The following is an 18,438-nucleotide window of genomic DNA, read 5'->3' on the forward strand; positions in this document are numbered from 1 at the left end:
AGGCTCTTTCCTCTTTCCATTTTTCTTCCCCTAGTTTCTGCAGTCAAAGCATTACCTGATGTCTCACCAGAGCTTTTCCATCGCATTTCCTCCCTAGTTTCTGCAGTCAAAGCATTACCTGATGTCTCACCAGAGCTTTTCCATCGCATTTCCTCGCTAAGGATTGCACCGACAACATCATCAAACTTTAAAGTACTAGATCCAGAGACAGAGTTACTAATGGCCATAACTAAACCATTCCAACTTTCTGGCAATGAGCACAGAAATAACAGAGCCCCAACTTCATCATCAAAAGTTACCCCTACAGAACTTAACTGACTGGTAATTATATTAAATTCATTTAAATGATCAACAATAGATCCACCTTCTAACATCTTCATATTAAATAAACGCTTCATAAGAAATACCTTATTTGAGGCCGAGGGTTTTCCATATAGTTTGGCCAATGTCGACATTAAACCCTCTGTTGTCGTATCCTTTGAAATATTAAATGCTACCGACACCACTAGGCACAACTGTATTGTTCCAAGTGCCTTTCTATCGAGAATATCCCATTCTGTGTCTGTCATACTCGTCGGCTTCTTTGTCTTTTGGCTCAATGCTTGGTACAGATCTCTTTGATACAGATAATCTTCCATCTGCATCTTCCACAGCTAGTAGTTTTGGCCGTTGAATTTTTTTACCCTAAACCTACCATCTTCCACCATTGCTCCCTCTCGAACCAGAAACCCTTCTCTCCTGCAAGTTTTTCAGCCAAATAGACCTTCGGCTCTGATACCAATTGTTAGAAAATTATATATTACAGAGCAAAGGAACACATAAAATATTGCAGAAATATAAACATAAAAAACGCATAAAACAAGAGAGACACAGATATACGTGGTTCACCCAGTTTGGGCTACATCCATGGAGAAATAACCAGTCCTTCGATTTATATTATCAAGCAAACTGAAGGATACAACCTAAAACATATCCATTGTAAGTCCCACTTCGCTCTCAATCTCCTCTCTCTTCCTCACTTAGAATACATATTTACATAAACGCAATACAATTCCCTCATATATAGCGAGGGGTTGCCTTCTAGGGAAAAAAACCCTAAATTAAACATAACTTCTACCATCAGATCTCTGCCTAATGAATGGCCCAGGACCCCCCTACAGCGAATATTTTACAGGCGTCGTTGCCACCCCATTTCGAACTGGGGTCCAATGCAGCGATACCTTTGAATACAAAAGATAATCAGGCTCCACACCCAACACTCATAACTCATTGTATGGGCTTTTGGCCAACCAAGCTTCTACTAAGAATATCTTGAAGAAGGCTTGGATAGTATTGTAATGCGTCTTGGCTTCTCCACTGCACGGAGCTAGTACATTTCTCCAGAGGAGCAGACGGATGTGGCTGTAATGTTCTACTGATAGGGCTAGTAGGTTTACCTGCTGTATAGTATGATTATGACTTACACTTCATTATATAATAAAATCTAGCACATTTTCATGCATATGTTGTTATTGTAGTTGGACTGCTCCGATTTCCTTAATGATATATGTTGTTTAACTTATGTACTTGTGTATGAACTGATTCACATGCATATATGGTTAATGTTGTCACGTCCATGTTGACAGCTCTGCCAGACATCGGACAAGCCTTTCTCTGAACCTTGTTATATCAACCGTCACACTCATCTCGGATTGATCCATGAGTGTTGTTCAGGTTATCTTACCTTGTATGTTGGGACTACAGCATTTGTGTCGACTACTTTGCCAGAAGTTGTGCATGTACTTTGTGTGGTGTGTTCCTAGCAGAGTTGGGACTGATCCATTTCAACCTATAACTCACCTTCACCTTCCTCCCCCCTTTTAAGTGTTGGAACTCCTCATACTCATTCCTTGACTCACTACATCAGTCACACCCTTGTTGCTAACAGAGTTATCTTACTTGCCTCTGTGCAACATCTCGGTCAAGGCATTACCTTACGACCCACTGCTGGGGCTCCTACACCAAACGGTTTGAGGTCTAATTGGGACATCTTACCGGGGAGATCCCCTTGACATGTGGGCAGGTCCAACACTGTCAACAGGCACAAAATATTGGGGCATCTAAGATTTTCTCAAATAAGAAAATGATGCAGGCTCATGGCTATTCGTGATCTTCCAGATGTCATCATCCCAGAAAGTACCATCTGCAAACCATGTCACTTCCGTAAGCAAACTAGAGTTCAAAATGCCAAAGAATTATCATCAAGTAAGCCTATTGAACTCTTTCATACTGATTTGTGTGGACCAACAAGGAAAAAATCACCTCGTGGAGAAGAATACTACATTTTATTCATTGATTATTTTTCTATAATGTGTTGGATTGGTTTACTAAAACATAAAGATGAAGAATTTGAAAAGTTTATGGTCTTCAAAGCTTTAGTTGAAAATGAATTCAATCTAAAAATCAAATTTCTTAGATCTCATCAGGGAGAAGAACTCATATCAGATGAATTTTTTGAATTTTGTGAACAACGTGGAATCAAGAGACAGTGCTTTGTTGCCAGAACTCATCAACAAAATGGTGAGGCAGAAAGAATGAATAGAACAGTTCAACAAATGGCTTGAGCTATGCTTGATGAGTCTAGAACTTCTGACACCTTCTGCACATACTGCAGTAAATATTCTCAACAAAGCTCATGTACATGTAAATAATGATAAAACTCCATGTGAACTTTGGTATGGTAAGTTTCCCACTATAAAACACTTCAAAGTTTTTGGAAGAAAATGTTTCATTAAAAATACTGATGAAAAATTTGGTAAGTTTGAACCCATAGTAGATGAAAGAATATTTCTTGGTTATTCATCTAGAAGTAAAGGATACAAATGTTATAATAAGAGATTTCGAAAAGTTGTTGAATGCATTGTTGTTGTAATCGATGAAGCATGCAGAAATCCGAAATAGGTGACATCAGCAAAAGAAGATGATAATAATGAAGATGGTGAATGCTTTCCCATATCAAATCGAAATGATATATAGGAAGAAACCAATGAAGCATCAAAAGAAGAAACAACTGACAGGGAAAAGGCTCCATCGAGGTATGTTCAAAAGAATCATCTAGAATCTCAAATTCTAGGAGAAAAAGGGTCTGAAGTACAAACAAAAATAACTCTTGTAGGATCTCCTAGTTATCTAGCCTTATTATCCTCCATAGAACGACAAAATGTAAATGAAGCTATCAAAGATGAATTTTGGGTTAAGGCCATGAATGAAGAACTTGACCAAAATGAAAACAATGATACTTGGGAATTAGTTCCTAGACCTCATGATAAAAATGTTATAGGGACAAAATGGATATTCAAGAATAAGTTGAATAAAAATGGAGAGGTAATTAGGAATAAAGAAAGGCTTCTTTGTAAAGGGTATGCATAACAAGAAGGTATAAAGTTTGAAGGCACTATTGCACCTATAGCTAGACTCGAAGCCATAATAATGTTTCTTTCTCTTTCAAGTTTTTGAAAATTCAAAGTTTGTCAAATGGATGTTAAATGTGCATTTCTTAATGGCGATCAAGAAGAATCAGTATACGTTGAACAACTAGAAGGATTCATTCTGGGAAATGATGCAAACCTTTCGTGAAAACTCAAAAAGGATTTATATGCACTGAAACAAGCTGCGAGGGCATGGTATTATCATCTTGACAAATATCTTCAACAAAAAGGCTTCACAAAAGGATCCGCAGACAACAACTTGTATACAAAAATTGAGAATGATAAACTACTAATTATTGTTGTTTCTGTTGATGATATCATCTTTGCCAGTAATGAAGAATCTATGTGTCAAAACTTTGCTTCCATTATGCAACAAGAATTTGAAATGTCTTTACTTGAAGAACTAAAATATTTTCTTGGTCTACAAGTGCAAAAAACAAAAGATGGCATCTATCTCTCACAAACTAAATATAGGTTCTGAAGAAATATGGAATGGAAGATTCCATACCAGTATGTACTCAAATTGTAAGAGGATGTAGTCTCATTTCTAATGATGATTCTCCTATAGTGAATCAACCAAAGTACATATCTATGATTGGAAGTCTACTTTATCTAACAGGTACCAGACTAGATATCATATTTGTGGTAGGAATTGTTGGAAGATTCCAAGCTAATCCGAAGTAACCACATCTTCAGGCAGTAAAGAGAATATTCAAATATCTCCAAGGAACTCAAGACTTTGCTCTATGGTATCCTAAAGATACAGATCTCATGCTTCATGCATATATAGATGCGGATTGGGCTAGGAATTATGACGACCAAAAAAGCACTAGTGGAGGTGGATTTTATATGGGATCACGATTAGTATCTTGGTTCAGCAAGAAAAAAAGTTTGATTGCCTTATCTACACTGGAAGCAGAACATGTGGCTACTACATCTTACTACACACAACTTCTCTGGATGATGCAAATATTACAAGATATTCAAACTAAATGCTCTCCACTCATCTCCATCTAATGTGACAATATAAGTGTGATAAGTATTTGGAAAAATCTTGTTATGCACTCCAAGACCAAGAACTAGTACCACTTTCTACAGGAACAAATGCTTGAATAGAAGGTTCAATTAGAGTATATTCCCTCCAAAGACCAAGTTGCTGATATATTTACGAAACCTCTTCCCAGAGAATAATTTGAATATCTTAGACAAAATCTAGTAGTTGTTTCTACGTCATCATTAGGGGAGTTTTGAGGTCTAAAATGGGCCTTAAGAAAAATGTACAAACAAAATAAACTTTATATGAACCAATAGGATTGAAGATGATGATGTCAACCATGGGGGGATGATTCACCATTTTTGGAGTAAAAAAGTAGAAAGATTAAAAAATAATAAAATAATAAAACTACTTTTTCAACTCGTATTTTCAACTTATCTCCCTAAGGTTTTACTCAAATTTCAAGTGGGAGTACTTGTTGGATGTAAAATTTAATTCCTCATCCAAGAAGTACTCTTGTTGCATACTTTTGATATACCCTACTACACGAAAAATGAGAAATACATGAAAACACGTGATTGCAATCATGTTTTTCATGTATTTCTCATTTTTCGTGTAGCAGGGTTCATTGAAAGTATGGAACATGGGTACTCCTTGGATTAGGAATCAAATTCTTCATCCAAAAAGTGTTTCCACTCGAAATTTGAGTTAACACATAGGGAGATACATTGAAAATACGAGTTGAAAAGATAGTTTTTTCTTTTTTCCCTTTAAAATTTGATGATGTAATCTAATCTTACTTTATTATTTCCACTATTATTTTATAATTTCCTTAGGAGGCCCATTTTAGACCTCAAAAATCCCCTAATGTTTGCTGTTAAAACCAGTTTGTTTAGTCTACATGTACAAAATCAAGGATTGTTTTCTATACGCGGATTTCATGAAGTTGAGCCACGTATATACATGAGTTTTTGTGCCGGCAATAGCGTATGTGTTTTTCTGACAGAAAAATAGTGGGTCAGACTCAAAATTAGTCTCTGACATGCATGTTTAGTCTGATGTTGATGGATATATTTTGCTGATATGCTTTTCTCATTGATGTTTATTTGATTGATGAAGATGCCTTGATGAATGAATTGTTGACAATGCACAGGTAACACAGATTCAGGGTGAGCATTAGCCTTCAAATGTTGAATTCAACTATGGTCTCATTTATTAATGTCATTTGATGAAAAGGTAATTTAGAAACCTATGGTGTAATAATATGTCTCTTTCTGTCATAGTCTATTATGGATGAGTCCTTTTAGACACATGATGTAATTTGTACCCCCACTATGCATGGGAAAGATGATGTAATAATTGCAATTTTCAGTCATGTATGAACATTTGATGTATCCCCACTTGGTTGGGTGATTGATGTATGTATGAGTCATTGGTGATAGGAAGGTCATACTCACATAATTAAGTTATAGGGTGATGTTATTCTTTTGAAACACATTTTTGCAGACTCTACATGTGCCCAGGGGGAGCATGGACAATATAGTGCATCTCGACATATACTAAGGGGGAGAATATGTTGGTCCACCCTTTGCCCTTGATGTCAAAGGGGGAGAGTATCTTGTGTTTTGGTGTTGTTTGATATATCTACCATGTTCTATAGCTTGAAGTGATCAACACCAATTTGGTTGCCATCAAGTCTAAAGGGGGAGATTGTTGGCATTATGGTAAGTGTGTTGTCCTTGATGGCAACTCACATATATGATAACCAGATGTGTCCACTGGTCAGTTCAAAAATGATAAAGTGATGTATGATGGAAACTCACATTGTAACAGGTCAATTCATAGGTAAGAGAGTAATGGCATAGAAGAACAGGAGGATGGGACAAAGGATTACAGATCAAAATCAAGAAATTGAGGAAAGAGAATGTTTTAAGTTGTATGCATTTTTTAACCTCCAAGTCGTGTATACACATGGGTACACAAAAAAAAGTCACGTATATGTATGCACGTAGTTTCAAAGAAGGAAAATCGCATCTGGGATGGAAAATTAAGGTTAAAGAATACCAAGTGCCCATACCATGTTATTAGCCCACAATATTGAGCAGAATAATGGTTACCTGATCCCGTCTAAGGATACCATAGGTTCTAAGTGTTGTTTTGGTTCATGGTATTGACAAAGGCTCTAAGTGTATAAGGAGAAGAAGATCAAAGGGATAAAGGGAAAGAAAAAGGATTTTTCATGAATACTTCTATCTGAAGTATACTTTGTGTTGTAAGGGCTATGGTTATGATATAGATCTGAAACATCTTGTGCACCCTTGGATACAATCTTGGACCAAGATCATGAGACGTGAAATGACTTATCATTGTATGATCTGAAAATGGATAGGCTAGATCTTAGTTCTAACACATTTTTTATCCTTTAAATGCTATGATCTTGGTATATATGAAGTCTTGAAAAGCTGCGAAGTTATAAGTCATTATTTGTAGATCTATATGAAGGTTTGCCTCGGTGAAGGCACATATACACACAGATTCGTCACTTCCAAGTAGTGTATGTAGAGGAAGGCCTTGTTGTTCAGAAATGACTGATCTATCTGATCAGTGTTGTTGTTTTACTGTTGTTTGTTAATGATGTCTTCATTAGATCCAAAGTTAAACTAATTGTATAAGGAGATTGAGTCTGGCTGACTGATTGATTGAGAAAGAAGGGTGATCTTTTGCCGCTATCTATTTAGAACTCTGTAATATGACTATAGATCTTCATAATGTCATTGGTTCAGAAGTTTTATGATTCAATATCTTTAGAGGTATATGCAGGTTGAGTTACAGAAAGTGGCTTATACATGCAAATTTTCCTCATTGAAGCAATGTATACATTCTGACATATGATTTTTGAGGTTGCAGTTGGTTTTGGTTGTTGATGTAGTGTTCTGGGTTCAGCTCTGTGTTCTGGTGATAGTGATCTGACTATTCAGATTGATTCATTTTGTTTGGCTTCAGAGTTGATGGGTTTTAGTGATTGGTAGATTCAGTTGTATTTGATGGTTGTATTGCAGTAGTGATTGATGGGTCCAATCTAAAAATTTGATGAAATGTGGCCTACATATTGTGTTGATGTGTATGAGGAGTATCCAATCTGAAAATTTATGAAACATGGTCCCTGTAAAATGAGTGGAGGCAGTAGCCTTCTATAGGTCGGCACATACGTAATGGTAATCATATCTGCCAGTACAAGATCTAAGGGGTTGGAGCTCCCTTACAGTAGAATTTGGAAAACAAGTAATGGTTTTAGCCTTCAGCAGGTGGATGCCTGCGTACTGGAAAGAGTATGCACCAGTACAAAACTTGTAAATGCTTTTAATAATAAAAAGATTGAAGACTGAGATGACATCAGCAGTGGTTTTTTCCCACATTGGTTTTCCACCTGAAAAAATCCTAGTGTTCAAGTGTGTTTCTTATGTGTGTTGATTGATTCTATTCTTACTGCATCTGTTTACTACTTAGTAAATGCATCACACTCTGATTTAAGTTCAACATGCAACAAATTAGCTATTTTACAAGTTTATTATCTATACGCTAGTTTCATTCATTATAGTCGTGGACATATGCTGTTTGGTTCTGTAAAATCGCGTACACAGTTTGAAAAAGGAAAATTATTATTATGAATGTTTAAATATTGATTCACACCCCCCCCCCCCCCCCATATTTTTTCTAACAATACTGGGATAACTAGAGATGAAAGTAGAATAAATTATTATTGTGAATTTATCCTTATCCCTGCAAATTCTAGGGCCACTTTAGGAAAAAGCTGGGCCAAATTACCCCCTCCAAAAAGATAAATTTGACATTCACAACAGAAAGCTCAACATAGAGGAATATTGATACGATGATTCTTCCTTTCTGGCCAAAGGTTTCTTACCCAATGTCAGGATAGTTGTAAATTTGTGTACTATCCTCCATACACCGTTTAAGAAGAATCCCAGTGTAGCAACATATAACTGAAATAACTTAAAAGGAATAGAATTCTCAGTGCCAGCCAGCCTCCCTTCAAGAGTGCTTCAGGTGAATACAATTCCAACTCTTGAAATAATACCAACATCTAATCAACCCAAAGAATAAAATAACCTATTAACTAAATTGAACAATAAAACCTCACACATTCACCACAATCTAGACTATCTAACAAAGGTCTCAACACTTGTACAGGTAAATAGTAGGCGAACTAAGAGTTGGGCGTGCCATATGAGTAGTGACTGATAAGTTAGTATATGGGAGATTATTATCCTTATGCATGCAATATATAACTATGTATCTGATAATGTTTTATTTTGGGGGTTATTGGAGGATATTCCCCTCTTTCTAAGGATATTATGGCATTGGGTTCATCACAAAGAAGATTTTGTTTTATAAATTTGAATAGCAGTCATGTCAGGGCTCTAAATTTTGAAAGTCTAATATTATATTTCAATCTGCATTAATTTAAAAGGGGAATACTATCAATCTGATACACAAGTCCACAAACTTCAAAAAACATCATTATGACGGATTGAAATGACAAACTAAATCCAAGCTAATTATACCATCTAAAAATTTCCCCAATTAAAGATCATGATCAGTGTAGTAATGAAATATATAATGCATTTTCAAGCAAAAGAAACTACAGAGCAGAAGCAGGTGGTAATTTACATATTTCGTACAATGCATCTTGTGCATAAAAAGGGGCAATCCCTATTCATGTTAAGCACATTATTATTAAATGCATATGGAAATGGAATGCATATATATAAAATGTGGAAAACATGATAACTCACAAGGTTTCTTAGGTACCAACTGCAAGGAGATTCATGTTGTTCAACGAAGGTCAGAGAAAATCACTATCATCATCAATTTTCTATTAGTACTGTCATCATCAGTTGAAGGAAGTGATGCCTATTAGATTTGCATCCAACATAGGCTTCTAATCTTCACTTTTAGTCTGGTATGCATTAAACGAAATTAATTCACATCATTTAGTTCCGTTTCAATGGGGAAATATGAAAACAACTCCATGACGAATACTAAATAATGAAAATTTTCCTCTGCATCAAAATATTAGCATTCAACGAGATGTATTGTAGTTGTGTGGAAACTTAAAACTGCATCATATAAAGAAGCTGTGGTGGAAAATTAGGTTGTTTCAACCATATTTTATCTCAATGGAGTTTTATTTGGGAAACCCTCCTTGCTTTGAAGGTAGAAAAGATTCAGACACTTTGAAAGGGTTTGAAGTGGTAAAGGAGGCCTTGTAAACTGATATATTTTCCAATCTTTTTAGATTTTTGGAGCATTTGTGTCATATTCTCTTTGTATTTAAAATATTCTCAGTAGTGTAAACTTATACCCATATAATTTTGCATCATTTAACGTTTAGAAAAGAAAATGTTTTTAACAAATATGACCTTCATAATTCTCCGAGACCGAGGTCCAATCCTTGTCAATTACTTCCTATGAGCCTAAGAAACACTTCAATGGTGTATAACCTTTGTAAACATCTTAAACAAACGACCTTGACCACAAGTAATTTTTTAATTGTTTTTACTAAGTTCCTTAAGTGACAAGTTTTAACTCTTTTGCATTTTCTACATGTTTTGAACCTGAGATATACAAGCCTATCAAAATGATGGACATTAGTAACCCCAAATATATGAGACAATTTCAAACAACATAGATCTCTTGCTAATTCACAACAGTTGACCTCGGCTGAAACCTCAAAAGGATGACCAGCGAAGCAAGAAATTGCTAATGAAGAACTAACCACTGCTTAAGAAGCAACATGTTTTTGGGAAAAATATTTAATAATTAATGAGTCAAGGAGAGTATGGTCTGGTGGATCTGTAGTAGGAATCCCCTCCAAGATGTCAAAATCTCATTTTTCACATCATATTAGAACCCATTGTGAAGGACGTAGCCATTCAGAATTGACTTATCTGGGCAGTTTCCAGATATATGTATATAATTAAACAAACTCAAAACATATACAAGTTTTAAATGGGAAGGATAAATAACTCACATCCTCTTCAAGTTGACAATGGTAACAATTAAAATTGATGTTGCTCTTACATTGTTTCAATTCATATCCAATTTTAGCAGCCTGAAAAATTCATTAAATCATGAATAACTCTCTCTCTCTCTCTCACAAATGCACACACAACACTTCCAGTCTTCAAAGAACATTCTACATGCTAATTCAATTATATATTGATGTGTATGTGTGCATATAAATAAAAATTCATGTTGTTACCATCTTGACCCAGAAAATGTAAGCATTATCTTACCCCTAAATCAGTTAGTTCTCCATAGTTGAATTGATCTTTTAGAGGAAACTACTATAAAACTAGCCATCCTCTTTGTTGTTTTTGAGAATGCCTTGGAACAGAGTTTTGATATTGAATTAGATGGTATACAAAAATCTGAGTCAATCAAATAAAGGTATTTGAAGAAAAAAACAAGCTAAAGAAAATGAAAATGAAAATAACACCAAATTTGAAAGAATGAAATCTTATGCTTAGTGGAACTGTAGCATGTGGAAGGAAAGAAGTCCCTGAGGTAATGCAAGTTTTTAGTTTGTTGAGAGTTGTAGAGTGATAGAAGTTGTAGCCAACTTCAATGGGTGGCCTACTTCATTTGACTATGTTGGCAGTTGTACTTTTTCTTATGGTTTCTCTAAGCCAGTTTGGGGTTGAGGTGAATGATGATGCGCTGGAACTCATAGTTTTCAAGGCAGACTTCCACAATCCAAAATCATCCCTTGCTTCTTGTAACAAGGACGATGACAACCCATGTTTGTAGGTAGGTGTTGTATGTAGCCCCAAAACAGGACGATTCACAGAAGTGGTGCTCGGTAGAGGTATCACTAGGCTTCAGTCCTTTCACATGTTCTCTCTAAACTACAACAATTTTTCTTGCGATATTAATATCAGTGCAAATATGGTGCAGATTCCCAGCCACATAATCATGAATTTGAATCATAATGTGTTCTCTAGTGAAATTCCTGCCCAGCCCTTTCAACAATGTGATACACTTAGAGTCATTTCCCTTTCCCGCAATGCGTTTCAAGGTGCCCTTCCTTTTAGCCTGAGCTCTTGTTCCATTTTGACAACATTGAACTTCTCTCCAAACCATTTGTCTCGGTCTCTTCTTGGGCCAACTTAGTTGCTGAAATATCTAAGATCACTAGACTTGTCCCACAATTCCTTTGCAGGAGTTGTTACTGTGGGAATTGGGGGCTCAGTAGTCTTTGAGAGATTCATCTCAATAATAACAACTTTTCTAGCCCTTTTCTAGTACACATGCATGACAACAACCATTACGCCATGGTACACATTGGCACATGAAATTGTTAATATGCATAAGAAATGCCTAATCAAATACACATACACATAAACACTTGCAATCGAGAATAAGTGATCAATTCCTGTAATCAACCTACAATACTAATAAATGTAATCGAGATATTCAAAATTGTAACCTAACATACAAGAATGTAGTCAAGTTGCATAAAATCAAGCGACACATAATCAAGTAAACAGTCATGTACTTTTAATGATACATTCCACAAAATCAATCATCAAATTCCCCATGACACCTTACTACCATCATGATCAAGATGATGCAATGCTTCAAGCACATGTAACACAAATGTAATAGATACACACGCAACTAACATGCATTCATGACCAACACACACCACCCATCCACTCCTACAGATGACCCATGCTCTGATACCAATCTGTAACACACCCTCCCAAGTCTACCCAAAGTAACCATACCAACTGGGGTAAACATGATACAAGAGGCTACTATGATAGGATTCGACCTCCTATCTGACCTTAAGGATGTGGAACCAATTTAATCATAATAAAAATCATCCATCATTAGCCTCAGGACCCAGAGGAATGAAACAAGCACTTTAGACAGCTTGCCCCTGGGTCCTACTGAATTTTTTTCCAACTTAGGCCAAAGGAACGCTCCCTAGCCACAACAATGAACAATGAACAATCTTACTAGACAATTACCCTAGCAATTTGAGAACTTGGGTCATCTATTATGGGTAAACATTTCCCACAACAAACTTAAAGGGAGGATACCAACAGGTTGTATATTCAACACATTAGACAAGAATTCTCTTTAAGGAAATGTAGACCTATGTGGATCTAGAGTGAATGTTACTTGTCTCGTAGTTATGCCTAAGCCAATAGTTCTATATCCAAATACAAGTGGGAGTCCAACTGGAGGAGGAATTGAAGTGATTAAATCTAAACACAACAGAATTATAATATCTGTAGCAGCTACGATCACAATAATATTTTCATAAGTGTTTCGGTAATAGTTGCAATATCTTCAACAACTACGATTGCATTTGGTGTCGTTGTTGTGACTATCTTGAATATAAGAGCACAATCCAATTCAAAATCGATGAATCTTATGCTTGATAGTTTTTCTCAGTCCCCATCCACTGATATGGCTCTAGGAAAATTGGTTATGTTTACACCCAACTCTGATCATGCATCTAAGGATTGGATGACTAGTGCTCATGCATTGATTAACAAAGATTGTGAGCTTGGAAGGGGAGGGTTTGACACTATGTACAAAGCAGTCCTAGGGGACGGGCGAGTAGTTGCTATAAAGAATCTGATGGTTTCAAATTTGGTTAAATCACAAGAAGACTTTGAGAAGGAGATACAAATTTTGTGCAAAATGAAGCATCCAAATCTAGTGAATTTGCAAGGCTACTACTGGACACCACAATTACAACTTCTTATATATGACTACACTCAAAGTGGAATTTTATATAGTCAACTTCATGAAAGATCTTAAACAGATCCCCTGTTAAGTTGGTCAAATCAGTTTAAAATAGGTTTGGTGACTACAATGGGGCTTGCACATCTTCACCATGCTTGCAGACAGTCAGTCATACACTATAATGTAAAATCCAACAATATTTTGCTAGATGAGAATTGCAACCCTAAAGTTGTAGATTATGGCCTTGCAAAATTATTTCCCATGCTTGATAGATACATTCTTAATAGAAAAATACAGAGTGAATTAGGATAGATGACACCCAAATTTTCTTGTCAGAGCGTTAAGATAAATGAAAGATGTGATGTCTATGGATTTGGGGTGTTGCTATAAGAACTTGTTACAGGCAGAAGGCTAGTTGAATTCATGGAGGATGATGTTGTGATATTATGTGACAATGTGCGTTCATTGCATTTTGGAGTGTAACTTAGGGTTATTGTTAGTGTAGTTCAAGTGTTGAGCAAGTGGATTTGTCCACCAATATCCATGTTTTTACTACAACAATCCATTATCTTCCTCATTTCACAGAAATCATGACTGAATCATCAAGGGAAACTAGGAAAGGTCAAAGGAAAGGGAGGAATTCCCCCAAAAATGTTGTCCCCTTTCATTCATTTTCTTTAGGGTCTGCTAGTGCTCCATCTGCTGGAAGTGGGGCTCCAACAACATCAAATGATAGGAAAAACATCGTTTACCAAGAGAATGGATCCAAGATAAAAAGTTGTATGATTGAATCTATATCATTGTCATGTATAATAGTAAATGTTTTAGTTTCTAAATTCTAAAAGAAATTTAATCTTTGTCTATATTTCATTTTTGTATGTGGATTCACAAAATAGTGAATTCCACATAGTCGTACATATATTCTTTGTATGTTGTATTTGAGGTCATTGTGTCTCATGTTGGACACTTATATTTCCATGTTCTGTGTCATGTGACCTAACAATAAGTTCATATTCTTAAAGTGTGAATGAGTTGACTTCCAAGCTTGATACTAACTTCTCTATGGTGTCATGTCTATCCATGAAACATAATTTTTGTTGTCAAGTGGAATGTGTGCAATGAAACTTTAATACATATGGCTTGTGGGAGGAATGCATGTGTAATATTCCACATATCTTGTTAAGGGATTAGCCTCCACGTATTTCTAGATGCCTTAAAGTGATGTTTGAGTTAATTTCTATCTTGTATGTCTTGATTTAATGAAGAGCTTTCTTTCAATTTCTTGCGTGATAGACTTACAATATTTGGTTGAGTTTGATGGTCATGAATTTACCATTGAAGACAACATCTACAAAAGTAAAAAAGTGGCCTTTGTGGCCTATTCATAGATCTGGTTGAACAAGTATGGTACAATACCACGATGGAGGAGAATTCCTTTAGCCTCGAGAAGACAATTACAAAATTATTTTTGGAATCAATAATTGATTCCTTGATAGTAGTTGATTGGATTATGGAAGAACTCCAAGATAAGGTTGTTACTAAAGGATTCTCTTAGGGATAGGAAGTTTACCTTGATGAGACTCTTGCTTCAATGGTGTAAGGATTCTATGAGGAAGTGGGAGTTGCCTTGGATGGTTTGATGCATGAATCACTAGTTTTGGATTTTGGTATCAATGTGTTTATATTCATGCTGGAATTTTATAAATTTAGTGTAGATGGTGCTTATTTATTTAATAGATCTAATAAACTTATTTTGGCCATGTATACATATGAGTTCATAATTGTAGGAAATATAGAACAATTCTTGTTGTGGTGTGGGAATAATTTGATGGGTGAAGTTGACATGAAGGGAAAATGATGTTGGCAAGTTGTTGATGTAGTATTTCTTCTATCAAAGGTTTTCACCTTGAAGATTCGAAATAAATTTTAGAGTATAGAAGGAAACAATGATATAGCTTCATGATTCTTTAGTTTTGTAGGAATTCAACAATTTGATCAAGCCCAAATGGGGGGGGGGAGGTTTTTGGTGCAGTATGAGAATCTTGTGTTTGGAAGACAAGATTTTTTCCAGTAAGAGGGAGTGTTAGAATTTTTTTCCTAGGCACACTTGTTAGTTCAACATGCACTTGTGATTGTGTCCAAGACTTTAGCTTGCATAACAATAAGTTTATACATCAACATATCCGTACAATATTATATTTGGGATCATGTGTGCAACAAAGTGTGAGGGAGGCATAATTAACTAGGGGAGTAGAGGGCGCATACATGCTTTAGTCTTAATTTATTTCCAGTTTTGCCACCATCAATTCATTTTTTTTCTAGATTTAGAAAATTCTAGTTTAGTTGAATTTTCTATTTTAGTTAAGTTCTCTTTCTGAGTCATTCTTCTATTTATGATTTACTTTTCCAATTTGAGGAAAATAACTTTAAATAGGTTTTATAGAGGTAGGTTGTTGATCGCAAGGAGAGGGCGAAGGTGAGGTGCATGTGTAGGCTACCCCAATCTAGGCACATTTCTCTAGAAGCGAAGCTCATGCATGTAGGCATCCAAACTGGGCATTCAAACCTAGGAGCTTATGGTTAGGTTATTTTTCGTGTACAACCCTAACTTACTCTTTAAAGAGAGGTATGGTCTCTATTATTAATCACTTAGTTCAGGGGAGAGAAGTGAATGATTAGATTAGGATTCAAAGCTTCCAGTATTTCTTCTATTCATAGGAATAAAACATTGACATGATTTGAATTTTAGATATGTTGTACTTGTTATAATTTTTAGTTTGATATGGTTTAATTACTAATAAGAGTTAGATTTACCATTTTATAGTACTTCCATTTTCTTGTTGATCCTAAGGAGTTATTGTTAACATGTGTTGAACATTTCAATGAAAAAATGTTTTGTAATCCATGTGTGTATAGATTGTATGTATTGCATTTGATTAAATACACATAATATTCTTGTTTTTAATATTGCATGTTAATTTTCTTTACCCACATGTATTACTTTATTTCTATAAGAATGAATTTGTTTTCTATGTAGTTTATGTTCTTGACCTACTTTCATACTAAAAATGGAAATTTCCTACTTTTCTTTCCAATTAATATTTTCATATATCTTTAATAAGTAACCACTGAACAAAGTGAATATGTTTTTGAAATTCATCTTGCAGCATATTCATCCCATCTTTTGTTGAAGTTTTTGGATGTAATATAAAACCTGCCATTCAGTAATGTAAATATTACTATATCTCTATCTCTACATATTTAGCTACATGAAAATCTCATAAAACATAGGTATTTGGTCCATTTGCACAACAGAAGGATCTCTATGATCAACTTGTCATTTCAATAGTAAGTGAAGTATTATAAGGTTCCAATTGCACAATATTTCCCTTATGGCCAAACTGGCATAGGAAAAAACTTACACCATGGAAGGTGAAGGGAAAATGTCAATAGTAAGTTTTGATGTTTTCTGTGAAGATCATTTTTTAATGATTCTGCAGGCTACATTCAATTTTCTGATAAATTTCTACATTGCTATTTTCCAATTTATACTTTTTAGTGCAAAGACTTATTTGAAATCATGACTGAATAATTTTAACTGGTTTTCTAGCACAACATCCTCAAGGGGAACCTATTGAATTACACTTAATTTATTTGTTGTCATCAATTATAAAATGTTGGTCTCTTCAGATCTAGCAATATATTGGCCTTAGGTTGAAACTTGATTGTGGAGGTATAAGCATTGTACCCATTGCATTTGCAGAGTGCATCGAATGGGGAGCTTCTATCCAATGCTAGTGTGATTCAAAGGGTTGTTAAGCAAATATTTGACACCTTAGAAAGCCAAAATGTTGAATACGATCTCACCTTCTTGGAGTTGTACAATGAATAAATCATTAACTTGCTTGCACCTGATGAGATATCTAAGTTTATGTTAGATGATAAAAAATTAAATCACTTAACATTGATGGAGGATGCAAAATATGGGGTAATTGTATGAGGCCTTGAGGAAGAAATAGTTATGAGGGAGAATGAAATATTTACTTTACTGGAAAGAGGCTCTGCTAAGCAATGAACAACAAAAACACTTCTCAACAAGAAATATAGGTAAAGTAAATCCTCTCCACGTTGTTTCTTCTCATCAAATATGGGATTAGTTGTATCTTCTAGTTCTAATTTTTTTTTCTCTTTATAGTTGCTCCCATCCATTATTTTCTTTCACAATTCATATCAAAGAAGCAACACTCAAAACAGAATAGTTGATTAAATGCGGAAATCTTAATTTGGTTGATCTTGTTCATTCAGAAAACATATTGTGGTTAGGGGCCAGGGAGGTGAGGTCATTCAAACTATCCATCTTTTAGTAGATGGTAAGTTTCAAGATTAATTTTTTACTTAGTATATAAATTGGAATGGAATCTAATAGATTATGGTTTGCAAGGTTGGAATCTAGTGCTCAAATATTGCTACCTGCACAACATGAAAAACTAAAATTGAATATTCAGAACTTAACTAGATTATGTGTGAGATATTTAGTGCACACTGCATATATCCTTGGAGGGACTAAAGAAAAAAAATTAATTGTAATTTATTTAATGAATTTTGCAAGGTCGTGCAAGGGAGGTAGGGGAGATCAACAAAAGCATACTAACATTATGTCGTGTTATTACTACTCTTATGGAGCATCTTGGACATGTTCCCTACAAGTATATTTGAGTTAGTTTTAATGTGGAATTTAAGTAGTTTGACCCATAGTGTAATTGAGAATGAAATTAAACTATAATTTTGTATCTAAATTTGAAAACGTGTGCAGGGATAGTAAGCTTACAAGACTGTTACATGATTCGTTGTATGGGATGAAAAATACTTGAATAATAGAAACTGTTTCACCATCTTTCCAATATCTTGAAGAAACTCTCAGCATTTTGGACTATGCCCACAGGGGCGAAAATATAAAAAATAAGATGTAGGTTTCATTGTCTATCCTTTCCATTATTTGTTATAGCCATATTTGTGTTCCTAGCCACATACCATTACTTCATAGATCTATATCATATCTTGGGTTTTGGTGTTGGAACTTGGGGTTGTGAGTTGGAAATGGAGTTTGGTGTTGGAACTTGGGGTCATGAGTTGGAACTATAGAAATGAAATTTACTTTTTAAACGAAATAAAAAGGTTTTTACTAAATTCTTC

The 18,438-nt window shown here is 35.1% G+C and overlaps 2 pseudogenes; both read left to right on the plus strand.

Annotated features, from left to right (window-relative positions):
• The first annotated feature begins 11,109 nt into the window (after positions 1 to 11,109).
• On the plus strand, positions 11,110 to 11,837 carry LOC149247797 (leucine-rich repeat receptor-like protein kinase PXC2; annotated as a pseudogene).
• Positions 11,838 to 12,493: 656 nt separating this feature from the next.
• LOC149247798 (putative LRR receptor-like serine/threonine-protein kinase IRK) lies at positions 12,494 to 13,728 on the plus strand (annotated as a pseudogene).
• The last annotated feature ends 4,710 nt before the right edge of the window (positions 13,729 to 18,438 follow it).

This window comes from Pinus tabuliformis, chromosome 7, assembly GCF_031772625.1.
Source record: "Pinus tabuliformis cultivar Carrire ecotype Pingquan chromosome 7, CPIR1, whole genome shotgun sequence".
Classification (NCBI taxonomy): domain Eukaryota; kingdom Viridiplantae; phylum Streptophyta; class Pinopsida; order Pinales; family Pinaceae; genus Pinus; species Pinus tabuliformis.